Source organism: Bombina bombina, chromosome 10, assembly GCF_027579735.1.
Source record: "Bombina bombina isolate aBomBom1 chromosome 10, aBomBom1.pri, whole genome shotgun sequence".
Classification (NCBI taxonomy): Eukaryota; Metazoa; Chordata; class Amphibia; order Anura; family Bombinatoridae; genus Bombina; species Bombina bombina.
Window position 1 is genome coordinate 36,185,861 of NC_069508.1, and position 14,500 is coordinate 36,200,360.

Below are 14,500 nucleotides of genomic sequence, written 5' to 3' on the forward strand. Positions count from 1 at the left end.
AGTCCTCTAGTTTTTTAATATCACTGTTCATTTGATCAACCCCTCCTGGAACATCAAATCTGTTTCAAATGTTTGTATCATCAGCAAACAAGCAAACCTTCTCTTTAAGTCCACTTCCAATATCACTTATGAACATGTTAAATAAAATAATGACAAAAGAACTGACCCTTGGGGAACACCACTAGTAACTGACACCTCATTTGAATGTACTCCATTAATTGAAACCCTCTGTTGTCTATCTTTACGCCAGCATTCTACCCACTTAACAATCTTAGCATCTACTCCAAGGCAATACATTTTGTGATTAAGTTTGTTGTGTGGGACGTTGGCAAATGCTTTGCTAAAGTCTAGATATGCAACATCTATGATTCCTCCCTAGTCTATTAATTTAGTTACAGGGTCAAATAAATCTATTAGATTAGTCTGACATGATCTTCCAGCAGGAAACCATGCTGTCCTTTGTCTTCAAAGTTGTTTGAAGGAAAGACACAAGACTTTCCTTTAAAAGGGTTTCCATTAATTTGCCTGCAATTGAGATCAAACTGACTGGCCTATAGTTAGCCGAATCTTCCCTACTACCCTTTTTATGAAGATTGACTACATTGGCAATTTTCTAGTCTTTTGGAACTCCTGTTAGAAGTAAATGATTAAATAAATCAGCTAACGGAGTAGCTATCACGGATCTTAGTTCTCTTAGAACCCTTGGATGAATATTATCTGGACCCAAAGACTTATTTACTTTTATTTTTGCTAAAGCCCTTGAAACCTTTTCCACTGTAAAAAGAAAAGTACTACTCACATTATCATTTACAGTACCATCCCTTAATAGAATATCACTATCTTTACCATCTGTTTTAAAGACTGAACAAAAGTAATCATTTAAACAGTTTGCTATTTGTTTATCTTCTTCCACTACTCTATCATCATTCTTGAGTTTTACTATCCCTCTATCTATCTCTTTTCACTGATATATCTTAAGAAGTGTTTGTCACCGTTTTTTTTACAGATTGTGCTATTTTCTCTTCTGCATCAGCTTTAGCTTTTCTGATTAACTGCTTTGTCATATTTTTATGGGTTCTCCATTTTTCCTTATCCTCTTCTGAGCCAGTGAGTTTGAATTTTTTATGAACTGTCTTTTGTCTTAACTGCATGTGCTACTTCTCTTGAAAACCATATTGGTTTTCTTTTTCTTTTACAAACAAGCCTAATACAGTGTTAAGTTGCATCTAGAATAGAGTTTTTTTTTTAAATATTCCCACTGTTCTTGTACTCCTGTAATCTGTGCCATCGCTTTTAAAAAAATAATTTAGGTATCTGCCCATGTAAGAAAAATCAGTTGTTCTAAAGTCTAAGAGGCCTATTTACCAAATGTCTGTCGGACCTGATCCCACAGTGCGGATCAGGTCCGACAGACATCGCTGAATGCGGAGAGCAATACGCTCTCTGTATTCAGCATTGCACCAGCAGCTCTTGTGAGCTGCTGGTGCAACGCCGCCCCCTGCAGACTCGCGGCCAATTGGCAGCCAGCAGGGGGTGTCAATCAACCCGATCATACTCGATCAGGTTGAATTGTGCTGATCTCTGTCCACCTGCTCAGAGCAGGCGGACAGGGTTATGGAGCAGCAGTCTTTAGACCGCTGCTTCATAACTGCTGTTTCTGGCGAGTCTGAAGACTCGCCAGAAACATGGGCCCTCAAGCTCCATACGGAGCTTAATAAATGGGCCTCTAAAACTTTAGTTTTACTATGGTTGCACAGTTCCTTTGCCTGAATATTAAAACATACAGACTGATGATCACTAGAGCCTAAGTTCTCACCCACATACACTTCAGATACTATATCACTGTTTGTAAGTATTAAATCTAATATAGTTCCTTTACGTGTTGGTTCTTTTATTAGTTTCTTAAGAGATTCCGCTTGTCAAGATTCCAGAATATATTTACTTCTAGTTGATTTGGCAACAGGTACTTCCCAGTCTATATCAGGCATATTAAAGTCCCCCACTACTATAACATTGCCCTTCATTGTAATTTTGGCTATTTAATCAATTAATAAATTATATGATGCTTCATCCTGTAATGGTGGTCTATTGCAATAACTATAACCAATAAGGTTAGATAAATACATTTTGTTTTGTAGCTATTCTTAATTTGCACTCCTACTGAACTTAATAAGTCAGAATATAGAAGAAATAGCAGTTGGTATAGTTAGATAATCTCACATGGTAGCAAATACACATAAGAGTTATCAGGAAGTAACAGTTACTGAATAAATCTCTGAAGTTATAGAAGGAATACGTATATTATCCTCATAATTGACGTTAAGGATAAAGTTTTTAGTTGAATAATTAGAGAAACTAACAGTATATCAATAACCTAGAACTTTAAGATAAAGTTTAGTAATAGTCAAAGTTAATACTCCTGAAAGAATACTTGCAGTTTTGTGGAAACAAATAGAGTTCCTTTCAAGATTAAACTTAGGATGTCGATGTAAAGCGGTGTTTGAAGAAAGATGTTTCAGCGTTCCAAGGCACAGCACGCTCAGAGATAGCAGTAACAGGTAAGCTCTGAGCGTCTCAGTCGGATCCAAATGACGTCATACTAGCAGCGTGTGAAACACTGACAGGCTGTAAAAAGTATCCGGTGCTGCAGATGGAGAGATGCAAACTGAAGATTCCAGGATTAACTTGATAAGTAACTTGAGATTGAATTAGAACTTAGTGCAAAAAAAACTAGTGAGAGAAGTAACGTTAAACACAGAGCTAAGGTTTCACTGAGATAACACTTGCTAATAATCAAGCAGTTAATTAGGATTAGAACTCCTCCTTATATATGGTAAGGTTATGGGTGGAGAATACAATTTAAAGGAGAATCGTTTTATAGTTGTGACATCTATATACTACCCCTATTCTAAACACCAGTTTCCCTTCAGTTTCTATAGTTATCCAAACACTTTCTACAATGTCATTTGTTTCTTCAATTTCAGTTGCTTTAATATTTTCTTTCACGTACAGAGCAATTCCCCCCCCCCCCTTTTGTTTTTAAACAAAATGTAACCAGGTTTCCCAGTCGTGAGTCATTGTACCATGTCTCTTTTATAGCTACTAAATCCAACTTATCTTGAATCATTATTTCAGTAAGTTCAGGAAATTTACTTACTAAACTGCGAGCATTTGTGCACATTGCACAAAGAACATTTCTAGAATTCTCAAATCCTTTTGCATGGCCAATACATCCCCTGCCTACATTATTCAAAGTCGTATTCCTAAAAGTAGTGTTTTTTTTATTAAATAAACTAGAATGTAAAATTTGGTTGACTTTTTTGTCATGCTCTGGGGGACAGATGGGTATGTTAACTGTCCCCCTTCTTTAGTTTAAATTACTACTAATAAAGTCTTTACATTCTTAACTCAAAACTCCTGTCCCTTTAATATCCAGATGAAAACCATCCTTCTTATACAAACTACTGTCAAGCCAAACAGGGCTTTGATGGATAACAAAACCATATCTTCTCTCCCTGCACCACCTCTCTAACCAAGAGTTAAATTCTATTAAGGGATTTATATCAGAGCGCTAGACAATCGTAGGCAGGGTCTATGGGCAGATCGTCAAATACCAAAGATAACAATAAGTGTAAAATGATACAATTTATTAATATGATTATAAAGGTTGATACATTTTAATATTTAATATATAAAACAATTTGTCATGGATCCATGTTACACTTTGAAACAATCAATAACAACAATAAAAAATCTAACACATAAAATATCTAACGCATAAAAAATCAAATACATAAAAACAGTTACGAGCGTGCTTACACACTCTATTAAAACAATAGATTGCGATACAGAAATGGATAAATTCCAGGTTCCTTTAATACGGTTGGGTTATACATTATGAACACAAGACAAAAATGTAAATAGCTTGAATCTGAGGTTTACCTATGTGTTTACATATGTAAATAGCTCGAATCTGAGGTTTTACCTATGTGTTTACCCAAACATGTAAATTGTAAATTGGTGGATGTGAATCCTAACAGGTGAAATTAAAATGAGTGGAATACCAAGTGAATGGAAAAAAATAATTAGGGTGGTGACTTGAAAATTTAAAACTTAAATTCAAATATAATAAAACTGTGAAGAAACAAAAAAGAAATGAATGTTGATTGTGGAACAACTAGTGTGAAATAAAACAACTTAATAACTAGATACAAAAAGATACACACTATATAGTGGCAAACAATTCCAGCTTAAAATCTACAACAGGCGCTAGATTAATACCCCAGGGATCCGATTTCTGATACCAAGGGGTTTAAAATTACTGAGCTTAAAATGCTTGAAGCCTTAAGTGATTAGTTAAAAAAGTCCATGTCACGGCAGTGTAGTGGAAAACAGATGGTATAACATAAAATACTAATAAGTCCAGATATATTGTTCAAATTTGATTTTGAGGATCCTGTTATAGTCTATCTCAATATGGATCCCAATCGCAAAATATGCAGAAGTCTTCTTAGGGTGGTGGGGAAACAAATAATTCCAACATAAAATATTGTCCCTTACCTGCCAAAAGAAGAAAAGGCAAAGGATAATGCAGATGGCTTCTGGATGTGATCACAATTAAAATGCTCCTTACCAGTCAACCGGTTTCGGTCTTCACTGACCTTTATCAAGACTCTTGGTATTTATCAAGAAATCGGATCCCTGGGGTATTAATCTAGCGCCTGTTGTAGATTTTAAGCTGGAATTGTTTGCCACTATATAGTGTGTATCTTTTAGATTTCTAGCACCAACACAGTCTTTTAACACAAAATCCACACTGATCCCACGCTCAAGTTGTTGTTTTATTTCACACTAGTTGTTCCACAATCAACATTCATTTCTTTTTTGTTTCTTCACAGTTTTATTATATTTGAATTTAAGTTTTAAATTTTCAAGTCACCACCCTAATTATTTTTTCTATTCACTTGGTATTCCACTCATTTTCATTTCACCTGTTAGGATTCACATCCACCAATTTACAATTTACATGTTTGGGTAAACACATAGGTAAAACCTCAGATTCAAGCTATTTACATATGTAAACACATAGGTAAACCTCAGATTCAAGCTATTTACATTTTTTCTTGTGTTCATAATGTATAAGCCAACCGTATTAAAGGAACCTGGAATTTATCCATTTCTGTATCGCAATCTATTGTTTTAATAGAGTGTGTAAGCACGCTCGTAACTGTTTTTATGTATTTGATTTTTTATGCGTTAGATATTTTATGTGTTAGATTTTTTATTGTTGTTATTGATTGTTTCAAAGTGTAACATGGATCCATGACAAATTGTTGTATATATTAAATATTAAAATGTATCAACCTTTAAAATCATATTAATAAATTGTATCATTTTACACTTATTGTTATCTTTGGTATTTGACGATCTGCCCATAGACCCTGCCTACGATTGTTTGGCGCTCTGATATAAAACCCTTAATCAAATCTACCTTTTTGGCAACTAGGTGCCAATGTATTAGAGCTGGAGGTCTGTTGTTATATAGTTGGCGCATAGGTATTTTCTTATTTTTATTCAAGAGTTAAATTCTATAATACGCTGCATTCTTCCTTCTTCCTGTCCATACACAGGTAAAACAGCAGAAAAAGACACAGATGCAGCCACATATATATGTATATATCTCTATGTTAAAGCCCTTTGTCTGCCTTTTTTTTTCTAACACCTGAGACCTCATAACTATGAGCCGTTAGAACTTTTTTCTAGAATGCAAGCTCAATCCTATAGGCTGATTGGATCAGCCAATAGGATGAAAGCTCAATCCTATTGGCTGATTGCAACAGCCAATAGGATTTTTTCCACCTTAATTCCTATTGGCTGATAGAATTCTATCAGCCAATAGGAATGTAAGGGACGCCATCTTGGATGACGTCATTTAAAGGGAAACTTCATTCTGCAAGAGAGGTCGGAAGAAGAGGATGCTCTGCGCCGGATGTCTTGAAGATGGAGCTGCTCCGCGCCGGATGGATGAAGATAGAAGATGCCATCTGGATGAAGACTTCGGCTCGCTTGGAGGAAAAACTTCGGCCCGCTTGGATGAAGACTTCTGACGGCTTCGCTGAGGACTTCTGCCGCTTGGATGAGAATGGATGTCCGGTCTTCGAAAACTGTAAGTGGATTTTCGGGGGTTAGTGTTAGGTTTTTTTAAGGGTTTATTGGGTGGGTTTTAATTTTAGGTTAGGGACTTTGGGCTGAAAAAGAGCTAAATGCCCTTTTAAGGGCAATGCCCATACACATGCCCTTTTCAGGACAATGGGGAGCTTAGGTTTTTTAGATAGGTTTTTATTTGGGGGGTTTGGTTGTGTGGGTGGTGAGTTTTACTGTTGGGGGGTATTTGTATTTTTTTTACAGGTAAAAGAGCTGATTTCTTTGGGGCAATGCTCCGCAAAAGGCTCTTTTAAGGGCCATTGGTAGTTTATTGTAGGCTAGGGGTTTTTTTTTTATTTTGGGGGGGCTTTTTTATTTTGATAGGGCTATTAGATTTTGTGTAATTAGTTTAAATATTTGATCATTTATTTTTATTTTGTGTAATTTAGTGTTTTTTATTTTGTGTAACTTAGTTGTTATTTTTTTGTAACTTAGTAATTCTTTATAGCAGATTTAAATAACTTGAGTAGGGTTAGGTTTTTAAATATGTAATATAGTTAATTTAATTGTTAGTTTAATGTAATTTTAGTATAATAGTTAGGGTAGGTTAATTAGTAAAAAAAACAGAGATTGTCTCACAGGGATGCTGTTTTGCTTTCAAAAGGGGTAAAACTTCAGGAAATCATGTAGCCCCGACACAACTTAAGGAGGAAAGAAAAAGTGAATCCTCTTGGCTCATATTCAAGGGAGTGTATAAATGCAACTATAGCAACTGAATACCCTGCAAACAAGTTAGACTTGGCAATATGTTTAGAATTTCATATACTGGTGAGACATTTTCCCATAGAGCACTCTTTAATTGTAGGTCAACTTATGCTATTTATTTACTCAATTGTGACACATGTAACCTGCAGTATACAGGCCTAACGACACAACAAGTAAGGACTAGGGTCAGCGAACATATTAACGATATCAAACTAGGGAAACTTACCACACCTCTTGTAAGTCATTTTAGAGAAAAACATGACAAAGACCCAAAGACACTTTCTTAGACTATCATTGAGGTCATAAATACAGAAAATAGAGGGGGTGATAGGGATGCCATCCTTTCTAAAAGAGAAATTTTCTGGATACACAGGTTAAATACCAGAGTTCCTAATGGGTTCAATTCAGAGTTTGATCTGATAAACTACTGGTGTTGACCTGTGCATCTGGATCTTTCTACATACATATTCAATGATCAAATATACTTTTTAGAATTTGATCTATCTACATATATACTTTGAAACTACGATTGTTTCATATGTATGTATTTTTAAGCCCCCCAGAGTGACTGGTTTGCTTAGCAAGATCCATCCTTAATTATTATTTTTTAGATTTTGATCTGCCTATATATATGTATATTCTGAAACAAAGATCTTTTCATAGTGTTTAATTTAATTATCAATGTTTAGCCCCTTTATAATTAGTAACTTGCTTAGCAGGATCTATTTCTAATTATCAGAGTAGGCATATAATAGCAATTCAATTAAGATTGATATTCCTCTCTTACCATTTTATACTTAACGGTTGAATAAAATATGAATAGATATAATAGAAGCTAGATAGGTGACTATGAGTGAAAATATTTTTAAATAAAGCTATGAATACTGTTGTATAATGAAGCAATAGGACATGCACTATACAGACTTAAAGTTTGTTTTTTGTAATACCATATTTTGCAATCTACAGTAATAGTGTGTATTTCATCACTAAGTCATATGAGTCACAGCTTTTCACATATATCTATTGTTGTAATCTTGGTTTAAATTCCTTTTGAATAACATGAGGGACATCCGCTAATGAGCACATTTGAAATCACAAAGGTGGAGGTGTGTTCTACCACGTGGTTTATTTTAACCAATGATGGAGTATTTTAATGTTTAAATAGAAGACAGCTTGTGAACCCTATAGCTACGATTACGGCAACAGCCGAAACGCGTCAGCGCTAGGGTACGTGGAGTACTGCAACCCACACCTTGCCCAGAGGGTTTTCAAACTTTAACCCGTGTTTTTCCCATGTAACCTTTTAACGAATAAAGGACTGCTTTTTGTGTTCATCTTGGTGCCTGTGGTCGTTTTTGTTTGTAGGTTAATTAGTAGTTTAATATAGTTTAATGTAATTGTAGTATAATAGTTAGGGTAGATTAATAGTTTAATATAGTTTAATGTAATTGTAGTATAATAGTTAGGGTAGATTGATAGTTTAATATAGTTTAATGTAATTTTGGTATAATAGTTAGGGTAGGTTAATTAATAGGTTAATATAGTTTATTTTAATTCTACAGGTAAGTTTAAATTTATTATAAGATAGGCATGAGGTAATTATAAGTAAAATTAGCGGGTTATTAGGTTTAGGGGTTAATAGCTTAATTTAGTTTATGACGATGTGGGGGGCTGGCGGTTTAGGGGTTAATAGGTTTAGTTAGTGGTAGTGATGTGGGAGGCCAGGGGTTTAGGGGTTAATACATTTATTTAGTTGCGGAGGGGTCAGGGAGCGGCATAATAACATTATTTAGGTGGCGGTGATGTCAGGGGCGGCAGATTAGGGGTGTTTAGACTCGGGGTTTATGTTAGGGTGTTAGGTGTAAACGTAACTGTTATTCTAGCATAGAAATCAATGGGATATCGGGCAGCAGCAAACATAAGCTTTCGCTGCTTTCCGACTCCCATTGATTCCTATGGCATCCGTGGCCTCCAGGGTGGCGGATTGAAAGCCAGGTACGCTGGGCCAGAATAATGGTGAGCGTACCGGTTAGAAGTTTGATAACTTGCAAAAATGGTCAGATAGTGCCGAATTTGTATTCAGAACATCTGTAATGACGTAAGCATCGATCTGTGTCGGATTGAGACCAGCGGATCGTATGTTATGTCACAAATTTCAACTTTTGCCGGTCTGTAGGCTTTGATAAATGGGTCGAATCAGGCTTGATAAATATCCCTCTAAGACAGATGTAACATTCTGAAGATCTGCATGAAAAAGCATAATAGTGTTACCTTTAGTAGCTGCACAAAGAGACTGAGATAAATTAGTGGAATAGGACTAAGTGGTTTTAATTACAGAGAACATAGCCAGGATGAGATTTAATATTGCTCTCTGCTGCTTTTTTTAGATAAGATTCTATTATGTTTTTAAAAACATTATAAAAAGTTCTACTGTCATCTGTAGGAAAAATCATTATATTATATAATCTGGGAATACCAGCAACTACTTTAGTTGGAGAGAAAAACAATTTTGTTATAGTTTTAGGCAAGGGAAATTTTGTATACAATTTCTCAGGTACTAACAACTGCTTATCATTTTAAGAGAGTTCCTCCAAAAACAGCTGCTTAAAGGGACAGTGAACCCAATTTTTGTCTTTCAGGATTCAGATAGAGCATGCAATTTTAAACAACTTTCTAATTTACACCTGTGACGGATACCCTGGCTACACCGACTGGGTAGCTCCGCCTAATGGTCCTGCTTCCTCCCTGCTGACTGCAGCTATGTAGCTGGCGAGTGACCACAGCCTGTAGCCACCCCTGATGCCCGACAGCACCAGTACTCAGGGTCCCACCCTGTGGCAGACTCCAGCTACCCAGACTAGGTAGCTCTGCCAGAGGGTTCTTTCTCTGCCTGGAACAGGTTGCTATGTAGCCGAGGAAAGTGATAGCTAGACATACTAGCATTCAGGTGAAACAGGAACTGATTTTATTGGAAAACACACACTCCTTTTATACACAAAGCTCATCTTGATAAGATACTCTACAATCCCACAATTCCCTGCCGCTCCAGACAGACCGGCGCCTCCATAGCAGCCACAGTCCCACAGAATCCCAGTACCCAGTGGTGGCGGTTTCGGGATGATCCTGGTGGAGTGGCGGCACTTCCAGGGTGTCATTTTAAATTTCTCGGTCCCCAGACCGGAGATACAGTCTGTTAATGTTATGGGGGTAGGGGTGTCCAAAACTCCCGGTTCCCAAAGGAGCTCCCCTCCAGTAATTCACCCAGCTCTTGTCCTCTCTAGGGGCTACCAATCCCCAAAAGAGCGGAGCTTTAGAGCAAAGGGCCGCTGGAGCGACCAGGGGTAAAATTAGTGGATGTCCTGCTGTTCTGTGGCCGACCGGGAGTTCCAGGAGCCCGGACAGCCTGAGAGGGGTTAGGCGGATGTCCTTTGTGAGGCGGCCGACCAGGAGTTCCAGGAGCCCGGCCAGCCTAAGAGGGTTTTTCCCGGTCATAGATCAGCTCTGCCTGGTATTTTGGGGCTGGACTGACCTTACTTGGCGGGATCAGACTGATATACTTCAGGAAAGTTTTCCTCTGTGAAAAGCACACTGGTCTAAAATGGGCTGCTTCCGGGTGGTAAATCGCCATAGAACTAGATGATGAGCTGTTGTTCATTTCTGGTAGAGCGCTTCTCTCTTTATATGCAAATTAATATGACCCTGGGGAAGTCTCCCTATGGGTGATGGGGGAAACCAGTCGTGGACTCCTTGCCCGGTGTGCTTAGAGGAATGTGGCTGCACCTCACTGACGAGGCCCATAGGAGGCCTAAACAATCGTCTGGGGTTGTCATGTTCTTTGTTCAGAGGAAAATTGCCTGGTATTTCGGGGCTGGACTGACCTTACTTGGCGGGATCAGACTGATATACTCCGGGAAAGTTTTCCTCTGTGAAAAGCACACTGGTCTAAAAGAGGCTGCTTCCGGCTGAGCTGTTGTTCTTTCCTGGTAGAGCGCTTCTCTCTTTGTATGCAAATATTTTATTATCGGTTCTGTCACTGCGTAATTTTGTAACTAGTTAATTTTGTTATGTACTGACTTCATTTCCACATTTTGATACATTGGGGCATATTTATCAAGCTCCGTATGGAGCTTGATGCCCCGTGTTTCCTAAAGACTGCTGCTGCATAACCTGTCCACCTGCTCTGAGGCGGCAGAAATCAACCCGATCGAATATGATCGGGTTGATTGACACCCCCTGCTAGCAGCCAATCTGCAGGGGGCGGCATTGCACCAGATAAATGCCGACAGCGTATGCTGTCAGCATTTATCAATGAGCAGAGGACATGATCCGCTATATCGGATCATGTCCGCTCGCACCACCTTAAATAGGCCCCTACGTGCGTAATTTCTAAGGAGTGGGTGTGTGATGTTCATCTCACTTTACTTGTTGATTTTATTTAAAGGGACACTCAGGTTAATTTAAATTTTCATGATTCAAATACAGCATGTCATTTTAAACAACTTTCCAATTTACTGCCATTAAAAAAAAATGTGGTCTTTTATATTTACAATTTGAGTCACCAGATCCTACTGAGCATGTGCAAGAATTCACAGACTATACGTATATGCATTTGTGATTGGCTGATTGCTATCACATGGTACAAGGGGAGTGGAAATATACATAACTTTTAAATTTGTTATATAAAAAAAAATCTACTACTCATTTGAAGTTCAGACTAAGTGCTATTGCATTGTCTTCTTATCTTGCATTTATTGATTATGCAAATCTAATTTGTTGACTGGTCCTTTAAGTCTGTATTTTAACTACGACTTTTTTATCACAACTTTTTGACCCTTTCTAATCACTTTCAGTATCTCACTTCGATTAAGTGATTGATCACATATTGGGCTCGCATCAGAGGAGCTTATTTTTCTCACTAGAGCAACACACAGGACTATGGTAGTGGGGACCAGTGACTTTCAGAGCCTTTGAAAGTTTTCCAGCTGACCGAGTTGTATCCCGAGGGGATAGCAATCTGGACAGCTACTAAAGGTCCAGCAGGCGATTGTAAAACTTATCTGCGAGTATGATGTTATCTGCGTGTGTTTGTATCCTAAAACACTGATTTTGCACTATTGTGGCGCCTTCTTCTTTTTTTACCATTTTCCGGTCTGCTTTACTTGACTTACCATCAAGTGTTGGAAGAAGCAAGCTGACGCTTTCTAGTGAAGAGTTTGAACAATCCCCATAATCTATTTTGGGAGTTTTTCACAGTTTTGTCACTGCATAAGTATATTCATTTACTTTGAAATTATTATTTTTTTCACACCAACTTTTTTTTTCTTTCTTGTAGTGCATGTATGAATGTTAATTTCTTTGTTAGTTTTATCCAAGTGTTGAGTGTACACCTAGGATATATTCTGGTTGCACACACATTTATATTATTTTATTATTTGTATTTGGATCATAATATCTTTTATATACATCTTTAATATTTTTACCATTATATTTTCACTACTATAGTTTTCACACACTATTGAGTTTGGCGCATCCAACATTATTTGTATTCCACCAACGCTAGCTCCGGTCATTGTGTTAGTATAAGATGCATTGTATTGCAATTATTATCTGCTAAAGCTTGTAAGAGAAATATGTGTAGCATGTTTAGCCTTGATAAGTCTGCAGTGTGAATTAATAGTTGTAAGAATGAGAAATTCCATAATTCTTAGAGTTAAATTAGATAAACGGCGCAAAATAATACAACTATATTGCAACATTTAATATTAAAATCTCACAGTGAATAGAATCCCTATAAATCTTATAACAATGACAAATATCCCTTAGTATTGATTCTATTTCAAGCTTTTGGCTATAGAGAACCCTACCCCACCATGACAGAACTATAAGACCCCTTTTTTTCTGTATTTTTGGAAGGTGAACTGCCTCTTAATTTGGAGACATAACGAAAGATTCATTAAGCTGCATTTGCTGATTTTGAGGCTTTGTGGTACAGGCTGCACGAGTGAGTCAGCAACCACAAATTTAATAGATCATTATATACAGTAGAATTGCATAATCAACAAGTTGCATAATAAAAAGACAATGCAGTGTCACTTATTCTGAATTTTAAATGAGCATTAGTAACACATTTTAAAATGTCCTTGAATTTGTTGCCCCCCCCTGTATCATGTGACAGGTATCAGCTAATCAGAGGCCAATATACACTCACTGGCCACTTTATTAGGTACACCTGTTCAATTCCTTGGTAACACAAATTGCTAATCAACCAATCACATGGCAGCAACTCAATGCATTTAGGCATCTAGACATGGTGAAGACTATTTGCCAAAGTTCAAACCAAGCATCAGAATGGGAAAGAAAGGGAATTTAAATTACTCTGAACGTGGCATGGTTGTTGGTGCCAGACAGGCTATTCTGAATATTTAAAAAAACGCTGATCTACTGGGATTTTGACGCACAACCATCTCTACGGTTTACAGAGAATGGCCCCAAAAAAGAGAAAATATCCAGTGAGCAGCAGTTGTGTTGTAGAAAATGCCTTGTTGATGTCAGAGGAGAATGGGCAGACTGGTTTCAGATGAAAGAAAGGCAACAGCAACTCAACCACTTGTTACAACCAAGGTATGCACAATGTAGATTTAATAATGGATGAGCATACGCTGTCTGCATTTAACATTGCACAAGCATTTCTGTGAAATACTTGTGCAATGCCGCCCCCTGCTCACCGGCGGCCAATCAGCTGCTAGCAGGGGCCGTCAATCAGCCTGATCGGATCTAGATGATTTCAGTCCGCCACAAAAGTTAAGAGCCACAATCTTATGACCGGTGCTTCTTAACTTCCGTTGCAGGCGGACCTGAAATGATGGGGCTCCAAAGCAGCATCCGCTACTTCATAAATGGAGCCCTTGCTCTTTCAGGGTGATTTACATGAACTGCTCTCGCACAATTAGTTGTACAAGAGCAGGGGGCGAGATTGCACAAAATAGCTCTTGTGCAATGTTAATGTTTGCCACATGATGCTGCATTGCAAATGGTGATTGCAGGCGGGCAGGCTCTCTACTTTAATCTGATTAATTTTTCTCAATAGAGTATGTGTGTAACATTGAAGGGACAATGATAACCATGCTGATGTCTACCATGTTCACCATAGATAATAAGAGAAAATCACTTTTTTTGCATTTCATATGGCTTTTCTGCTAGTTTCTTCAAACTTACAGGATATTCAAAAAGAGATTGGTCATCTAAAAATGTGTATGATTTGTGTTGGTACTTTTACCAAACAAAATAGAAAGTGATACTGGGGGGGCCTATCTATCAAGCTCCGAATGGAGCTTGACGGCCCGTGTTTCTGGCGAGTCTTCAGACTCGCCAGAAACAGCAGTTATGAAGCAGCGGTCACAAAGACCGCTGCTCCATAACCTGTCCGCCTGCTCTGAGCAGGCGGACAGACATTGCTGGAAATCAACCCGATCAAGTACGATCGGGTTGATTGACACCCCCTGCTGGCGGCCGATTGGCCGCGAGTCTGCAGGGGGCGGCGTTGCACCAGCAGCTCTTGTGAGCTGCTGGTGCAATGCTGAATACAGAGAGC